This window comes from Micromys minutus (assembly GCF_963924665.1).
Source record: "Micromys minutus genome assembly, chromosome: 21".
Classification (NCBI taxonomy): Eukaryota; Metazoa; Chordata; class Mammalia; order Rodentia; family Muridae; genus Micromys; species Micromys minutus.
Window position 1 is genome coordinate 42,038,455 of NC_137956.1, and position 14,064 is coordinate 42,052,518.

The 14,064-nt window shown below is 42.1% G+C and overlaps 1 protein-coding gene across 11 annotated transcripts in view; it reads right to left on the bottom strand.

Moving 5' to 3' along the window:
- The window catches only part of ARPP21 (cAMP regulated phosphoprotein 21), a 160,199-nt gene extending 158,813 nt beyond the window's left edge, over positions 1-1,386 (bottom strand). For all 11 annotated transcript variants that reach the window (XM_080934817.1, XM_080934816.1, XM_080934815.1 and 8 more), the window contains exon 1: positions 569-1,386. The gene's annotated coding sequence lies outside the window, so the exon portion shown is untranslated. The remainder of the gene's footprint in view (positions 1-568) is intronic.
- Positions 1,387-14,064: the final 12,678 nt, after the last annotated feature.

Genomic DNA, 14,064 nt, shown 5'->3' on the forward strand with positions numbered 1-14,064 from the left:
AAGAAACTTTTTAAAACACTTGCCTGGTACAGATCCAATCCTACTACTGTGTTTATCCCCGGGGACAGCTAATGTTGCATCGGAGGCTGTCATAAAAAATGACTTCAAGATTTCAAAAATAAAACAACAAAAAAATATTATAGTCCCCCTACCCCCTCCCTTCTCCGACCTCTTGGGACCCAGGACCTCTGTGGAAACAGAGGAAAGTGATAAGTTTCCATTTTTCTCCACGTTCTTTCCCAACCCAATCAAGAGAATTTCCAAACTTGGCATCATAAAACCCAAATAAAATTACTGCAAACTTCTGTTAGGGAAAGCATCGCCCCTTTCAATTCTCATCCCAGATTTCAATTTCTGCCTGCTTTGGGGGGAAGGGGAGTACACCCATGCCTTCGGCGAGACACAGAAACAAGATAAACAACACAGAAACGACGACAAACAGGTCAAAGTGAAAGCACACAGATAAATGGTACAAAGAAAAAAGGACGGGTGGGCGGCAGAAGCAGAAAGCCCCAACAGCTAAACACAAAAGGCTTGCGATGTCACGTCGGAAGACTTGGCTCTTTACCTGAAGGAACAGTGTCCGGGCGCCTTGACTGACTTGGATTTCGTTTGGGGCTTTTGTGAATAATTACTGTTTCTCAGTGGATGCTTTGGTTGGGTCAGTTTGGTTTGTGGCTTGCCTTTTCTTGGTCGATTTATTTAACTGCTAGCAAAAGGAGCCCTCGGGTTGGAGGCAGGGGTCCTCTCTCTGCCCAGCCACAGCGCTGGTGGGGACTGCGTGGCTGAGGCTGTCGGACTGTCGCCGTTCCGGACGCTTGGAGGTCGTCGCTGCTAGAGAGCCTGCATATCACCCCAGAGTGTCGAACTCCTGTCTGTCTATTTGACTGTCCGTCTGTCTGCTTCAGGAAAAGGGGTGGGGGTGATGTCCAGGCTTTACTCCGCTCCTCTCTCCGGAGTAGCCACCGTCCCCTGCAGCCAGTCCTTGCGCTGATCTGTCTGCCCCTCTGCGACCTAAAGTCCCACCAGCAATGCGGGGACCAGGTGACTGTCTTTGGAGCCCGCAGCGTCTCTGTTACTTTGCTACTTTGTGCTCTGGCCACTTCCCCAGGTCTGGTGGGAGGAGGTGACTGCAGGGAGCCAGTGTGCCGGGCTGGCTGTCCCTGTCCCTCCCTTTCCTCTCCTTCTCTCACTGAGTGCTCTCTCTCTCTCTGTCTCTCTCTGTCTCTCTCTGTCTCTCTCTCTCTCTCTCTCTCTCTCTCTCTCTCTCTCTCTCTCTCTCTCTCTCTCTCTCTCTCTCTCTCTCTCTCTCTCTCTCTCTCTCTCTCTCTCTCTCTGTCTCTCTCCCTCTCCCTCTCTCCCTTTCTACCTCTCTACCTTGCTCGTTCACAGGATTTCGATCTCTCTGGCTGAGTGAGTCCACCTGCCGGTCACTCTCGCAGTCCCGCAGGAGTCAGCAGCCTCTCTGGGGCCCCTGACCGCCCCGCCCGGCCATGCCCTCCCACATGGCTGGCTAGGTTCCCAGGCAGCGCCCTGCTCCTCCGGGCCAGCCAAAGAAGCGTCCGGCCAGCCGGGCACCAAGAGTACCTAAAGCATTGCACATGGCCCCCCAATAGCTCCCGCCCAAAACCCGTGCTCTCGACCCCTCCGTGGAAGAAGATGGCCCTGAGGGGATGTCTGGTGATGCCCGGTTGCTGGGCCACCATCCAAAGCCCAGGCTTGAGCGTAGCCAGCACCTGCTCTGTGCGCCGGGCGCTGCCATCCCCACTGCTCTCGCCACCCCTGGGCTGGAGACAAAGCGCATGAGCCACGCGCGTGGCAGCGCGAGCATCATTAATCAGAGAGGAAACTGGCGCGCTGCCCCGGCCCCGCCACCCTGCCTCTCCCTCCCAGCCATCAGGCGCACCCGGAGCCCAGCCCATGCCTACCTCGCTGGGGTATCACCTCGTGTCCTAGGGATGTTTGTCCAGAGCTTCTGGAGCTCTGGTACCCCGTGCTTACTCTCCGGGGCCAAGTGCAGAAAACAGTCCAGGGCAGCAACACCTCACCCCACCCAAGAAATAATTCTCAGCTTTGAGCTCTCAGATGCCCAAGCTTTGTTGCTGAGAAAGACCACAAGTCCAGCTGCTCAGCGAGGCTGGTCCTCTGGATGCAAGACCGCCCAGATCACTGCTGCCTCCTGCCCCGCTGGGCGCGCTGATGCGCTGACTGAGAGAAATGGAGCGCTGCGGAGCCCAGAGGGGTAGGGCTGGGGCAGGGAGCAGAGTTGACACCTGAAGAAATAAAAGCTCTGATTTACCCATTTGTTTTGGAGATGCGTACTATTTTTATTATGTGCAATTCATTTTTTCATTATCTAAGGGCACACTACCAAGAGGAGGAAAAAGTACAGTGAAGAGTGAATAAATTTCCGGAATACCGCCCACCGTGAGCGACTATAACATCCTTTCCCGACAGCATAGGTCACCAGCCAAGATAGTCCATTCTAGCTTCCTACCCCCAGCTGAGAGCAAGGCATTGGATTCTGGGCTTCTTGGCTGGGTTGTTATTAATGGGTAGCACAAATTATAGTTGTGCACTTCTGTGTGCAACTGCTAAAGCTCATTTTAGCAATCTCCAATACCGGAGCTTCTGAAATGCAGACAGTGAGTTAACTGTGGATCTGCTGCAATGCGCAATACATTGAAAAAACAAAAAACAAAAAAAAAAACCAATCTTACTAGTGGTGATTAGTAACCCCCTGAGCAAACAACAAATATATAACTACCATAAACTATGCCGCAAAATTCCCTTCTTTTCGTTTCTTTCTTTATTTATTTTTATTTCTATTTAGGTACACCTATCTTTAACGGTAGATGCTTAAAAAATGAAAAGCAAACAAACAAACAAAAAAACAAAAAACCAGGCTTATAAGACACATAGCTTCCGTGGTGTTCTAGAAGAGTGATTTGTATAGAGCCTGTGTGGTCCTGCTGCCAACTACTAATAGCTAGATTATAGATCTTTAAGTGGTGTGTGTGTGTGTGTGTGTGTGTGTGTGTGTGTGTGTGTGTGTGTGCGTGCATGCATGTGTCCACTTCGGTGAGTAGAAGTTGGGTTGGTCCTTGAACAGATAATTATTCTGTAGCTGTTAGCATGTGCCTCTGGGTTTCCACTTCTGCAGGGTGGGAGGACTCCACAGCACAAAGTTTGAGGCAAAAGAATCCTAAAAGCTTTCAGACCTGCAGGCACTTTGGCTTTAGCTCTATCTTTCCTACTATCACCCCTCAAAGCCTACTGGGAAGTGTTTTCCAGCCATTTGGAATGTAACAGAAAAAATAAATTAAAAATTTTCTTATCATAGCCTAAGAACAAAAGTCTAAATTTCTTCTTGGGAAATTGCATTAAGTTGTGTATGTAGTCACTGTTGGTATATCATCTAGACAGCCCCTCCCCATCACACACATGTACCCATGCATCCCCACACAGAATCAAACTCTGTAAACCTGAGTGGGAATTATAGCTTTTGAAAATGAGAGGGGATTCTGTGAGAATTTTTAGTTTAAAACAAAACAAACCAACCAAACAAAAAACTTTAGCACTTAGACTGATGAAAAGTTTCTAAATATTAAAAATAATGGACAAACTGGATGATGATATTTAGTGCAGCATCTCTTCTGAATGTTTAAGCTCTGTTTGAAAATGAGGAGCACACTGGGAATGAAAGCATTAAGCTTCAATTTTATTTTCTGTCTTTTCTTCTAATATTCTTCCCCCTCCTTCCCCACAACAAATCAGTGGCCTGAGAAGGCTCAAGTTTATTTGAGGCCATGTTGCTAATTGGTATTCAGCTATCCAATTAAAAAAATTTGTGTCCTGGTGTGGGACTGAAATATCCTCTTGGGGCTATTAAGCAGGTAGTGAGCAATGCTATTATTGTAGGTGTTCAGAAAGGGTGCACATTTCCTTAAATGATTTGAAATGGTTCCTAACATTTAAGACCAAGGCCTGACGTATTAACGGATCTTGCATTGTGTAAAATAAAATCTTCTAGTGTTGGAGCTCTGAATGACAAAGTCACAGTGATGTCCTCACTTTAAAGATGACATAGAAGAGTGGCTAAGCAGGAGGTGCTGTTACTCCTGGTCAGAGGGCCTTTGAGTGTTTGCTGGCATCCTGTTTGAAATGAGAGAGTGAGCCTGAAACCAAGTAACCCCATCGTGGGGAGTTGATCTCACCTACATACTGGCAAACATCGGAGACTGTTGACTAGCTCCTTTAAACACATATTCCCTGAAGACACTAAATTAGTGCCCTCTAATGAAGCTCTCAAATTGGATTTTCAAAAGAAGGGGAATTGCTAGCATAACCCAGCTACCTTTATGAGCACCTTTCCAGCTGAAGCGAGAAGCAGGATTTCTGTGCTGTTGAACTGACAACATTTCTGAACAATTAGATTGTGAGGAACTCCACTGAAGGGCAGACACCCCCTCCACCGTAAAGGCTCACATATTCCCCAGAGAGACTTCTTACCCGCCTCGTACCCAGCAAAACTGGCTAGGGTCTATTAAATATCAGTCTTGGTTTGGGCTTCAAGCTTTAGAAAGAGCGAGAAAGGGGAGGAGAAAGATGGGGTGGCGTGAGGGCGGTTCGATGGCAAGATTAACATTTCAACCAGAAAAGTCGAGAGAGCCCCATTCTTATTTTGTACTCAGCCAAAATAACTCCAAAGGGGAAAAAAATTCAGAACATCAACAAAGAATGTTACATCATGTATGCATCTGAGCGTGAAGAAATGTCACGATCAAAAACAAAGAGGACTTCGGAGACTAGAAACCAAATGTTCAGATGGCACGGATCCCTTGGTTCCAACTCTGTCTCCTCTGCAGTAGGCTGTGTGCAAAGTAAGAAAGTGGTCCCCGTGAGCAGGCAGACCGCAAATGACCCCTGGCCTGCACTCCCATGAAGTGAAGCTCTATTGTCAAAGTAGCTCAAGACCTTTCTTAAAAATAAGCGTGTTCGGAGCTTTCATGGATCCGGAGCTTCCACTGGATCAGAGGAGGAGCAATGGAGAGGCATAGGCAGGCGTTGCCTGTTACCGGGAGGTTTGGAAAACCGGTCAGGGAAAGATCCGAGCAACAATAGACCAGGAAGAATGCTGAATAAGTGACCTTATTTCTTTTCAGCACTCCTTGGCCAGATACGTTGACACCAAAGGATCTTGCTTTGCTTTTCTTATTTTTTCTTTTCTTTTTCCCATGCTGGGAAGCAGAACACTGTGTTTGCCCATTTGCATCCGGAGAAGCCCCAGGCTCGCATAGGTTCTGGCAGGAAGACAGAGACAGGAAGATTTTCTTTCTGCAGAGCAGGGGTGGGATACCCTTGTCACCTACTATTCTAGGACCACTTCCGATAGAAGTACCCTCCCACATGGAACCCACTAAAGGCATTATTGCCTTTTATTTTGCTTGTGGGCGTGTTGTCTGTAAGTATGCATTTTCACATGTAGTGTGAGCACATGTGTACTTGCAGTTCACATTCACATGTGTGTACATATGTGTGGAGGCCAGAGGTTGACATGGGGGTCTTCCTCTGCCCATCTTCTCTTTTATTTATGAAAGAGGGGTGTTTTGCTGGAACCAGAGCCGACCGATCTATCTAGTCTCACTGGTCAGCATGGCTAGGAGCCTTTTGGGGCTCCAAGCCCGTCAGGCATTTCTGTGGATTCTGGGGAACCGAACTGTGATCCCAAAGCACGCACAGCACATGCTTTCGCCCAGTGAGCCATTTCCCTGAACAAAGGTGCTATTGATTTAAAAGAAAACAAACCAAACACTTGGCCTAAAAACGGAAGTAGAGGAAAAGCATGTAAGAAAAGAGAGGTCGGCATTGTATCCAGGAAGCCCCAGGAGGACACAGGACAGAGCCTAAACGGTGCCAGGCTAGGTTTGTAGACTCTCTCAGAGCCTTTCCTGAGGTCACAGCTTCCCCAGGATGGACACTGGTTCCTTCCTCACACAGAAGCAGATGAGTTGCTGTCAGATATTTGGCTTCTTTACCATGAGTAAAGGCTATTAATTAGATGTTATGGGAGGAGGAATAGGGGGAGTAGCTACAGCCCATGTCTGAAAAACTATTCTCCACATCTGAAAGTGAGGTGTTTGTGTGTGTGTGTGTGTGTGTGTGTGTGTGTGTGTATGTGTTCTAAAATATCTGTACACTTGATACTTTAAAAAAGATACTTAGGTCTTACTAAGAAAGGTAATTGTTGTCTCATATCCAACATCTCCAGAAGGACAACACTAGAGACATATCTGGATAAATGCACAATTTGTGCTCTAAAGCCATTCTTCAAAGAATGCCTTTTTTTTTTTCTTTTCAAAATGAAATTTGCATCTATGCATTGTAAAGAGGCATTTAGGGGAAAAGAAGAGGATTTCAAAATTAAAGGAAACAGAATACAACCATTCCCAGAACACAACCACCCAAATTGCCAAGGCCTTTCTGCTTAGCTGTTCTCTGTGCATATGTATCTATAAATCCATGGATCTGTTTTGCAACCAAGGATTATAGAATACGTGTTATTTTATAATCCCCTCCTCTGTTTCCCTGCTCTCCTCTCTACTTTAGAATGAATCAAGAGTTCTTTCCATGTCTCTGATTGTATTGGGACATTAATGACAGGAGAGTAGTTCATTAAATCTGTGAATATACCCAGGCTACAAGTAAAAGAATGCACGAGTTCCAACTTGGGAGATTTTATTCTCTTTAAAGTCAATCAACTGACCCTCCTGAGGTCTCCTGTAGCCGAGGCTCATCTCAAAGTCCTCATGCAGCCAAGGATAGCCCTGGACTGATCCTCCTGTTTCCAGATCCCTGTGCTTGGATTATAGGTCTATGCCACCTTGTCCAGTGTATACACTGTGGCTGATCAGACCCAGATCATACTCTATGCTACACAAGAACTCTACCAAGAGAGCTACATAACCAGCCACAAGGGAAATCTTAAGACTGGAGCGCTTCGTCCAAAAAGTATATTTTATGTTTGATAAAATTCTAAAGTTATCCTACTAATTTCTGAATATCATATTTTATTAACAAGATTTACTAGTTGCTTGTTCATTTATTGCTGTATTGGTTATATAGAATTAAAGTATACCACAAAAAAATAGAATACACTTTTAAATGAATGGGATTTTTTTTAAAGATACTTTAAAAATCTGGTGTGTTTGTATGTGTGCACATGTGCTTGTGTTTCTCTCTCTCTCTCTCTCTCTCTCTCTCTCTGTGCGTGTGTGTGTGTGTGTGTGTGTGTGTGTAAGAGGATAACATGTGAGAGTCAGTTTCTTCCTTCTACCACATTGGGCTCTTTGATTCAGTTTAGGCTTGGCAGCCAGCACCTTTACCTGCAGATCTATTCCACTGGCCCAAATTATTTTAAATTAAGACAAAGTCATTTTTATGTAGTGAACAAAAGAAATTCTCTATGTTTACTAATGGTCATTTTATTTCTCTTTGGTAAACAATTTTAAACACAACTGAACAAGCTTCAGACCAAGAAGTTAGGATTTGACAGACTGGAGATATGCCCTCTTCTCCCCCAGGACTGAAGCAGATCCCTAGGAAACACCCAAAGGTGTCTAAAGTTGTCCTTTCCTTTGCTCATGACTGCAGCCGTTCAGAGTCAAATGCATGGATTTAATTTATGGTATGGCAACTCCTCAGCTCCTAGGTGTAGCAGAAAGGAAGGCTCTGTGGGAATAGAGGGAGTGACAGGCAATAGTCTGTAGTTGCTTTCTCTGTGCTTTATAAATGTGTAACCCAGGCTCACTCAGGTCTACCTTCATGACTTTCTGGCATGTATTCATTTATCCCACATTCTTGCAGTCTGATGAGGTCATGATGAATGGACCATTCAATTACCATAGCAATGGTTTGCATCATGTTTAGACAAACAACACTTCTCTGTGGTGTGCTAGGTTCTTCTTTATCCTCCAGAACAATACATATGAGATTGGACGTATAGGGAATCTAGGCAAGGGATTATGAACATTTCACAAACTTGATGAGTGTCTGAGGGTCTTTAAGGAACCAGCTTTGGTGATGGCCCAATCAGACATATAAGAACTAATAGCGTGGCTTAAGCCATTGAGAACTGTTGCTTGTTACAAAGTCCATCTAGATTTGTCATGATTTATAAACTACTGATCCCACAACATGAGACAGTGTAGTAAAGAGAGCCAGGCTTAGGATTCCCAAGGCCAGAATTGCTACAGAATCTGTCACTAAATTACTGTGAAACTTGAATAAGTCATTTTCATCTATGAACCCCAATTGTGCCTACTTTTTATTACTACTTTTATTTCCATTTCTAAAATGCAGGGAAGAGTCTACGTTTCCCTCAAATCAGTCCTGAGCCATTCTGTTGACACTTTACAATGAGGCTTGGCACACATCCACATTCCAAGTGTGTGTTAACATTCCCCCAGCAATATAATTACATTACTCTTGTCTTTGTTTGAATTCTATAACTGGCCTAGAAATCTTCGTAAACTATCTTAAAGGTTTGTGCATCAGAACTGAGATGAAGTTAGAGGTTGTCTGTAGAGAGCTGGTAGCATTTGCTATCACTGTCTCTCTAAATGTAAAACCCCCTCTTCACCTGCAGTGAGGATTTGCAGGGTCCAGCTCTATTCCTCACTGCTACTTCTGCCCAGAATCTCATTCTAGATTCAATTGTTTAACTTCTGACCTATTTTTACTGATGTTATCAGAGGTTTATGATAGTCATTTTCTAAATAGCCCAGGTGTTAAATAAGACACTTTCACTATTTCATTAACCCCTATGTTTTTATTTTTCATGTGAGCCTTCTAGGGATTGTGCAATTATTATTTAGACCACTTAAGGAGTAAATTTAGCTCATTAAATCTGAATGTTTTCCCCTGTTAGATACACTTAGAAATATTCATTTATACACTTAAGGATATATATCTCTACTCAGCATGTATCTGCTGCAAACCAAAGTTGTTACCATTGAAGCTTTATTATTACAGTACTATTATATTATAAGTATATATTATTACATTATTATATATTTATAATACAATAGTAACATTATTCTATATAATATAATCATATTTATAGTGTAAGCTTTATTTTTATTATGTTCTACATTTTAATTTGCATTATCAATCATTATTTTTCCACGGGGATTTAGAAAATATTTTTATCATTTACATCTAACTTACTGTGACCTGGTTTTTTAAAGGATGCCTCACCTTTTATCATCTATTATCAGATAACTTAGCTTTATCTGAATCAGTGATTTTAGTTAGTTGAGCTTTCCTCTAGCTTCTGTGATACCCTATTTTCTAATACTTTGTGTGCTTTGGATACAATGTATCTCCCTTAGTGTAGAGCTCTGTGTAAACCTGATAGTTCTGCTACACAACAAGAAGCCATTTGCACTTTTTAAAATGAGTCTCTGTGGCTCCCTCTGCCCATCACTTTCCCAGTCTCTAAGTGAACAGTTCTATTATCTCTAGATGCTTGCTAAACTTCCTGTACAAATATTGTGGGTTTTGGTTTCTTTTATTTTTGAGTATTCTTTGAGACAAAATGTTAAATTGTAAATTATTCTGCTAAATTTTTAATAATAACTATTTATTCTTGCTACTCATGGCTTTTTGAAAGTTGATTTTGCCTGTCATTAACAGAGACAAAAATGCTTTCTTCTGACCTGCTCCTGTTGACATATTCAACATTCATTTCTCGTCTTCTGTATTGTTATTCGTGTATGTTCTGAATTGCAGTTGTGTTTTATTTAAGGTAGACAACTGTTGGTCTCTTACAAATACAACCCCAGGGATTAATTTGATAGATTTGTCTTCATTTATAACACCAGGGCTGTCCTTCATTCTGTTACTCTCTTCCTGATTTAGTTCTGAAGAATTTCCCTTGGCCATTGCTTCTTTGATTTCTTTCCTGAGGCTTATATTAGATAAACTGTAGGCTCTCCCTGCTCAAAAGTGTCTCCTGCTCCTGCACACATTTCTCTATGGCTTTCTCATGTCTTCCTTTGATCTTTTTCTTTTTCTTTCCAACCTGTGATCTGAACCATCTATTAGACTTTACTACAATTTCATTTATACTCATTCTAAACATTCCACTTTACAATCTCTCTTTTGTTCATCTTCCAAAGTTCTAGTCCATGTTCCTCAATTAGAATGGCCTATTGGTGCCCTTCCATGGACCACCCAAGGACCAGGGGGGAAAAAATCTCATCTTCTAACTTCACATCTCTCTCTATCTTCCATGTAAATGTAATGCAAAAATAATAGTGAACCACCTTTATCTTAAAAATCTAAGCTTAAGAGGCCGGAGAGATGGCTCAGTAGTTAGGAACATCTGCTGCGTTTTCAGAGGTATTACCATTGGTTGCCGTCACTGGTCAGGCAGCTTTCTACTATCTGTAACTTCAGCTCAAAGGAATCCAACACCCCTGGCTTCTGTGGGCACCTGCAGTCATGCCCACAAATCCATGTGCAAACATATGTACATAATCACAATTTAAAAGAATAAAAATAAAACTTAAAAAAAAAACTGCACTTGATTGGTTTTTCATAATCGGTTTTCAAAAACAATGGAAGGGAAACAGGTTTGATTTGGGCTTGTAATTCCAGAGGAATGTTGTCCACCATGGCAAAGGAACCATGGCAACAAGCAGGAGATGCATGGAGAAGCTGGATCAGGAAGCTGCATGGCCACCTTACTCATTGCTCAGGTAACTCAGTGAGCAGGTTGGTGGGTCCAAGCTGTGAAGCGTTCAGTCCAGCTCCCCGTGGCCAGCATCACTGACAAAATTTGGAGATAAATAGATGTGTCCACCTCAGACAGAGGCAGGAAGTGATTCACAAACAGTCATCTTCTAGTGGCCTCTGAAGCTGAATTCTCCTCTCTTCACTCTGAACTTACATGGGACTCTTCCCTGCTATGTAGGAGGACTTGGATGATTTCCTCAGTCTAATTTGCCTTTCAATCTGTCTTAGTCAGGGTTTCTATTCCTGCACAAACATCATGACCAAGAAGCAAGTTGGGGAGGAAAGGGTTTATTCAGCTTACACTGTTCACATTGATGTTTATCAACAAAGGAAGTCAGGACTGGAACTCATGCAGGTCAGGAAGCAGGAGAGATGTTACTTACTAGTTTGATTCCCCTGCCCTGCTCAGCCTGCTTTCTGATGGAACCCAGGACCACCAGCCTAGGGATGGCACCGCCCACAGTGGGCTGGACCCTCCCCTCCTTGATCACTAGTTGACAAAATGTCTTACAGCTGGATCTCGTGGGGACATTTTCTCTAGGGAGGCTCCTTTCTCTGTGATAACTCCAGCCTGTGTCAAGTTGACACAAAAACCAGCCAGCACACAATCTGTATTTCTTTTCTCATAATTACTAATCCTCCAAGGAAGCTCTTTCTAATTCTTTTGTGAATTTGCCATTTCTATTAACTTGACCAGAAAAGATTTATCAATATGAACTGAGCATACCATAAAAATAAACTAAATATTTATTCTAAAGTTTTGGTTCTATTACTATATGTTATTCATTTTGAAAACTTTAATAACTCAGTTCTAATTTGTGCTAGTCATGTTCTTTTGGGTGTGAGACCATTCACTGGAACATGGCTGATCTACCAGAGTAACATCCTTAAAGAGATAGTCTCTGCCTCATGAGCTGTCAACTGTCCATAGCTCCTTTTGGTTGACAAGCTAGAGCACATAATATTTTTTATAGATTGTCCTCAGAAAACAATATTGCATTACTGATTTATAGTAATAAGACAAAAATTTCATGTAAACCAAATATTTTCACACATATATACTCTTACATATAAGCTTATTAATTAATCTTACATAGAAAATTACTCATATATATTATAATATTGTATTGTACAGTGTATTATATAGTATGTGGTACATATAGTGTATATGAAGACTTTTTAGTATGTATGATCTCTTCAAGGACTTAGCCAATTTCATAATTGTCTTCTCCATTAGCTTAATGTGCTTCCTAAAATATTGATTGCCTTGTGTGCAAGATGCATAGTAGTATATTGTACAACACAGCATATATCACTTATGACATACAACATATGTAATTTTAACATATATGTCTACATAATGTTTTATGTATTAGGTTTGACTTTTTTAGACTTATTATATTTCATGGGCATGAGTGCTCTGCCTTCATGAATGGACCCACACCACATGCATGTCTGGTGCCTGCAGAGGTCAGAAAAGGGAACTGGATCACCTGGAGCTGGAGTTATAGGTGGTTGTTAGCCGCTGTGTGGATGCTGGGAGCTGAACCTGGGTTGTCTGAAAGAGCAGCCAGTGGTCTTAACCACAGAGCTATCTCTAGCCTCAATGTATGTACTGTGTTTTAAATGCCTGTCTAGTCAACCAATGAATTTTCCAAAGGTATTTCATGTACTATGATATGTAGTATATATTATATATGTACAGTATATTGTTCATGTATGCCATGACTATTTGCACACATTCACACGTATACATGTACATGAAAAGTTCTGGTTGAAATTTTACTTTATTTAGGAGTTTAGTAGTGTTGCAAATCTCAATGCCTTATATCTTATTTTTACATTATTTCTTTTAGTTTCTAAGATTATATTGTGATTAGATCTTTTTCCCTTCCCTTTCTCCTTCCAAACCCTACCATGTATCCCTCCTTGCTCTCCTTTACATTTGTAGCCTTAAAAAAAAAACCATTGTTACGTACATGTGTGTGTTTATGAGTATGTGTGTGTGTATAAGTATGTATGTGCATATTGTGTGTTTGCGAGTGTGTGTTTGTATGTGAATGAATGTGCATGTGTGTGTATATGTGTGATGTGTGTATGTGTATGGTGTGTGTTTGTGTGTGTGAATATGTGTGTGTTTGTGAGTGTGTATGTTTGTATGTGTATATGAGTATCTGTGCGCTTGTGAGTATGTGTGTCTCTGTGTGCATATCTGCCTAAATACATAAATAAAACCTGCTAGTCTGTATTATGTTACTTCTAAATATGTTTTCAGGGCTGATCATTTGGCTGGACAGCCAATTGGTGTATTCTTCTCTGGGAAAAGCTATTTTTCCTGCCTTCAGAGTTCCTTGGAGAAGAGGGGCTTGGCAGACTGTGAGAGCCTTATATATCCTTTACTCTCCTCAGAAACAAGCATGTTCTCTTCAGCCTCCGAACAGCTATAATTTAAAAAATTACTTGTTTTCAGTTTAAACTTTATTTTGTTATTTTCTCACATCTCTTCATTTTCTCACATTCCTTAACTTTTTAATTCATTTCAATATTTTTTTTCATTTCTCTCATTTAGTTTAATTATGACCCCTGTTATAATTTAAACCTGTTAGTTACTAATTCTAAAGTCAGAGCTATCTGAAGGACAGCCTACATGCCATCTTATAGTTAGTATTTGAGAATTAGTAGCACTTTGTATCAAATGACAGACTGGGTGAATGGCAGTATCTGGTCCTTCTTCTGTTGTGCTCCAGTGACTGGTGCGGTCAATTTTGCTTTAGAAGATACTTAACATGATGGGCTCAAAGTGCCTACTCAGTGCTTAAATCCAAATTCTTAGGGCGCTCCCCCTGTGTGCACAGCACAGAATGCAGACCATCTTGTTGAACAGAATTTTCAGATAAGATGGACAGAATGTGGGCTTCTCCGTGTGAACATCTCCTTTGGAGACTTCTATTACTCTCCGAAATCATGTGATTCTGCCTATGCTGAACGTACCGTCTTAGCTATCACCCAGAGCCGACTTGTTGGCGGACTGTAAGCCATGATGATGTTTAACCTTGAATCCAACGCTTGCTCTTTTGAATCCAGGTTCAGTTCTCCTCCAACACCTATTGGTTTTTAGAGTTCTCTATTAGCACAGCAATAAGGCTTTGTGGGGAGCTTACATAGCCACAGCAGAAAGAGGACCCAAGGATTCCTTGGATTCCAAAGGAAGAAAGGCTAACCAGATGGCACAACAAGAGAGTGTTATATAATGGATCCTGGAGA